Source organism: Triticum urartu, chromosome 7A, assembly GCF_056163025.1.
Source record: "Triticum urartu cultivar PI428250 chromosome 7A, HENAU_Tu73, whole genome shotgun sequence".
Classification (NCBI taxonomy): Eukaryota; Viridiplantae; Streptophyta; class Magnoliopsida; order Poales; family Poaceae; genus Triticum; species Triticum urartu.
The window spans coordinates 104,858,315-104,863,745 of NC_141879.1; the positions used below are offsets into that span (position 1 = coordinate 104,858,315).

At 41.1% G+C, this 5,431-nt stretch overlaps 1 pseudogene; it reads left to right on the forward strand.

The window, feature by feature from the left end:
- Positions 1 to 645: 645 nt before the first annotated feature.
- On the forward strand, positions 646 to 2,343 carry LOC147958313 (uncharacterized; annotated as a pseudogene).
- Positions 2,344 to 5,431: the final 3,088 nt, after the last annotated feature.

Sequence of the window (5,431 nt, forward strand, 5' to 3'; positions counted from 1 at the left end):
TTGCAATGTTAGATACGATCTTAAGAAAATGATAGCTAAGCTGAAAGAAAAGTCTTTGAATGCTAGAATGAAATATGACCCTGCTTTTGCTACTTCACCTATCTGTATTTCCGATAAGGATTATGATTTCTCTGTCGATCCTGAGTTAATTACTTTGGTCGAATCTGATCCTTTTATGGCTATGAATCTGAAACTATTGTGGCACATCTTACTAAATTAAATGATATAGCCACCCTGTTCACTAACGATGAGAAAACTCGCTATTACATTATCCTTAAGTTGTTTCCGTTCTCATTAAAGGGTGATGCTAAAACATGGTTTAATTTTCTTGATCCTAGTTGTGTGCGTAGTCCCCAGGATATGATTTATTACTTCTCTGCTAAATATTTCCCCACTCATAAGAAACAAGCTGCCTTAAGGGAAATATATAATTTTGTGCAAATTGAAGAAGAGAGTCTCCCACAAGCTTGGGGGAGGCTTCTTCGATTACTTAATGCTATGCCTGACCATCCTCTCAATAAAAATGAAATACTTGATATCTTTTATAATGGACTAACTGATGCTTCTAGAGACCACCTGGATAGTTGTGCTGGTTGTGTTTTCAAGGAAAGAACTGTTGATCAAGCTGAATTGCTATTGAATAATATGTTGAGTAATGAAAATGATTGGACACTTCCTGAACCAACTCCTAAGCCAACTCTGAAGAAAAGGGGTATTCTATTTCTCAGTCCTGAAGATATGTAAGAGGCAAAGAAATCTATGAAAGAAAAGGGTATTAAAGCTGAAGATGTTAAGAGTTTACCACCTATTGAAGAAATACATGGTCTTGATAACCCGACACATGTAGTAAAGGTAAATTCTCTCTATAGATTTGATAAGGGTGAAATCCCGTCCACTAAGTTTGCTAGCCAATGCTTGGATGAGTTTGATAATTTTATGGTTAAACAAGAAGACTTCAATGCTTACGTTGGTAGACAATTGAAACGCAATGCTTATATGATTGAACACTTGAGTGATTATATGTATAGAGTTAAAGGTAAACTTAAACTTATTAGTAAACATGCTTCTATGGTTACCACTCAAGTAGAACAAGTGCTTAAAGCTCAGAATGAATTGCTCAATGAATTAAATGATAAGAAAAATGATAATGTTGTTAGAGTTGTGACTAGAGGGGGTAAAATGACTCAGGAACCTTTGTATCCTGAGGGCCGCCCTAAGAGAATTGAGCAAGATTCTCAAACAACTAATGTTGATGCACCTAGTTCTTCTAAGAAGAAGAAAAAGAAAAATGATAGGACTTTGCATGCTTCTAGTGAACCTGTTGTTGACACACCTGAGAATCCCAGTGATATTTCTCTTTCTGATGCTGAAACACACTCTGGTATTGAACATGAACCTAGTGATAATATTAATGATGATGTTCATGATGATGCTCAACCTAGTAATAATAATGACGTAGAGATTGAACCTGTTGTTGATCTTGATAACCCACAATCAAAGAATCAACGTTATGATAAGAGAGGCTTCGTTGCTAGGAAGCATGGTAAAGAAAGAGAACCATGGGTTCAGAAACCCATGCCTTTTCCTCCTAAACCATCCAAGAAAAAGGATAATGAGGATTTTGAGCGCTTTGCTGAAATGATTAGACCTATCTTTTTGCGTATGCGTTTGACGGATATGCTTAAAATGAATCCTTATGCTAAGTACATGAAAGATATTGTTACAATTAAAAGAAAGATATCGGAAGCTGAAATTTCCACCATGCTTGCTAATTATACTTTTAAAGGTGGAATACCTAAGAAATTAGGAGATCCAGGAGTACCAACTATACCATGCTCCATTAAGAGAAACTATGTTAAAACTGCTTTATGTGATCTTGGAGCCAATGTTAGTGTTATGCCTCTCTCTTTATATCGTAGACTTGATTTGAATAAGTTGACACCTACTGAAATATCTTTGCAAATGGCTGATAAATCAACTGCTATACCTGTTGGTATTTGTGAGGATGTGCCTGTTGTGGTTGCGAACGTTACTATTTTAACGGACTTTGTTATTCTTAATATTCCCGATGACGATAGTTTGTCTATTATTTTTGGTATACCCTTTTTGAATACTGCAGGGGCTGTTATTGATTGCAACAAAGGCAATGTCACTTTTCATGTTAATGGTAATGATCATACGGTACACTTTCCAAGGAAACAACCTCAAGTCCACAGTATCAATTCTATTGGAAAATTTCCAACGATTACTATTGGAGGTTTGGAATTTCCTCTTCCTACTGTCAAGAAGAAATATGATATTCTTATTGTTGGGGACATGCATATCCCCGTTGAGGTAACCTAGTGTTATTCAAAAATTCTCCGGTTTCATGCGATTCGAAAAGAGTTTCTTAACAAGACTTGATCAACCTTGTTAGTGGATTCATTTTGATGAGCATGAGATGGATGAAGTTAGAAAGCACACCTCTGTGTATCCTCCTCTTACTTTCTGTTATTTAGATTAAATAAAGCAAAAATAGTATTTTCTGTCTGTTTTCTGAATTATCCTTGCAATAAAAAATACCTCGAAAATAAAAGTTCTCCAAATGTCCTGAAAATTTTATATGTTTTTTTCTAGAATATTTAAGAATTATTGGCACTGAGAACACACCAGGGGGACCCACCACCTGGCCACGAGGGTCCAGGGCGCGCCCACCCCCTAGGGCGCCCCCCCTGCCTCGTGGACCCAACGTGGGCCCCTTCCACTAATTCTTGAACCCACACACTTCGTCTTCCTCCAGAAAAAAAATCTTCCACCAGCTCAAACCCGAGTTCTAGCTCATCTTGCTGCCATTTTCGATCTCCTTGCTCAAAGCTCCTTTCAAAAAACTGCTTTGGGGGATTGTTCTTCGGTATGCGACTCCTCCAATGGTCCAATTAGTTTTTGTTCTAGTGCTTTATTTATTGCAAAATTTTGCTGCTTAGGTGACCCTGTTCTTGAGCTTGCATGTCAAGTTTATGTGGTCAAAAGTAGTTTTATTGCATGATTTAGCCTCTAGGCACTTGTGGGAGTAGTTGCTATCAATCTTGTTGAGTTTGATTCACTTTTATTTTGAGTCACTAAAAATTTCAGAAATTTTTCAGAGGAATAAATATGTTTAGGAAAATGTACCAAGGTGGTTCCTCAAGGAAGCAAGGACCGAGGCTCGCAATACGTGAGCCGGACAATGAACTACCAAGGGAAGCTCAAGTGCGGCCTTGTGAATGGCCGTCAGAGGAGTTCATGGTCCAGGCAGGCATCAAGGATGAATTTGATGCGTATGTGTGGAACGCTGATCTTGAGAGCTTCGTGTCAGATATGTGCCGGCAATACCTCTATCTAACTGATTTATTTGTGAGAAGGTTTATATTCACATCCTCGAGCAATTCTCACACTGTGTTATTTGATCTTTATGATAAATCATATACCATGGACCTAGAAGCTTTTAATACTACTTGTAAGCTCCCGCACTGGGGCAATGTTAGTGAACCTCGCAAATCTGAATATAAAGACTTTCTTGCTAGTATCATTGTGGGGGAATCTAAAGAAATCACATAAGCTACCATAGGGAGCATTCATTTCCCTTCCATACATTATTTTGCTCTCTTCATTTGTAGATGCATTAACGGTAAAGATGAGGCTTGTCACATGTGCGTTCCAGATCTTAGTGTCCTCAAGAGTGCAGTATTAGGTGATAAACAATATAACTTCGGGGCTATTGTTACACGTAGGTTGCATCACAATAGTATAAGCGGAGATTTGTTTGGTGGAATTTATGCAACTCGTGTAGCTAACTATCTTGATATACCAATACATGGAAATGATATTGAGTTGCCTCCTGCTTATCTAGATTATGATACTATGGTTCGCCACCAGTTTGTTGAGAGGAATGATCAGTTCCTCCAGTACTGACTAATCTTTGATAGACGGTGCACCGTCCATGTTGCTCCCCCTGCTCCTACGTTCTTTGACTTTCGGGAAAAAACGAGATATGTTATAACCAAGGAGGAGGCGAACGAGTATGAGAGGAGGACGGAGGCAGCTTGCCTCCAAGCTGCAGCTCGTTAGGCAGTAGCCGCTGCATCTTAGTACGACCCCAACTACAACTTTGGATATCCACCAGGCCAGCCGTGGCCATAGACCAACTTAGGCCAAAAGCCTAAGCTTGGGGGAGTACGTATTGCTCACTGACAATACATTCATGTTCACACATTCATGCCAGTTGTCGGTGCTCATACTTTTTCATTGTACTATCCATGCTAGTTTATTTTCTTTTCCAGCATTCTTCTTGTGTGTTTGAAAAACCTTAAGAAAAACCAAAAAAATTAGTTGTAGCTTTTAGCTAGTTTAATTTCCATGCCTGTAGTAATAGTAATTAAAAAGAAAATCCAAAAAGATTTCTCGTTCTTCTTTTGCTTGTTGGGAGCTTTCCCATGTAAATAGTTTTGTTTCTTTTCTTTTCTTTGGGGGTCGAGAGGAGAAGACCATGATGAAAATGTTGAGTAGCTCTCATATGCAATATTGTTGATCTAACCAAGAGCCCATATTACCTTGTCTTCTCCTGTATATTGAATGCTTGCAGATTCCAGCTTAGTCCAATGCACGTGCACTATTATTATTATCCACACCGTTCGGTCGTGCAAGTGAAAGGCAATAATGATGATATATGATGAAATGATTGAGATGAGAAAAGCTGGTATGAACTCGACTTATCTTGTTTTTTGTCGGTGTACTAGAGTAGGGGTACCCTAGTATCCCGAACATGTGCACGGGCAGTCGCAGCATCCCGCGGCAAGGCTTGCCGGGTGACCGCCAAGGTCCTCCGTGGTTCCTTTGGAGCCATTCAAGGACAAAGTATCCAAGCCAAGGAGACAAGACCCCGGCAAGAGGAGCTTGCCGGGAAGGCCAACCAAGGCATCTCAAGGAACTTGCCGCGACGCGCCACTCGTCCCAGCAAGGCCCGGTGAGCGACAAGCTCCCGGACGCGACAAGACAACGACCGCGACAAGGCGCTTGCCGCGGCAAGCCACCACTCTGTGCCCGCGCTCCAGCACATCCACCAACGTGTCGCTCTGGGACCCTTCCAGGCATACATGGCGGAAGGCTGTGCAGCCAGCGGTGCGCGGTGGCAAGCGGCGCTGACAAGATTGCCATCGTGGCGAGCGGTGGCGTCCCTGACGGTCCCTTTTGCACTATTTAGGCGACGCAGACGGGCATTTAATGCCCTGGTCCCCTGCCGTCAGGGTTAGGTATGATACACTGTAGCAGGTAGCTGTACCAACCGCAACACCTTTCCATTTTTACCCTTGTCTACGTTGCCACCTGTCGGTGACCCCTTGAGCATATAAAAGGAGGCCCATGCGCAACGTAGGTAGGGGGGAGTAAGAGAACACTCACGCTCGATCTCGTTAGC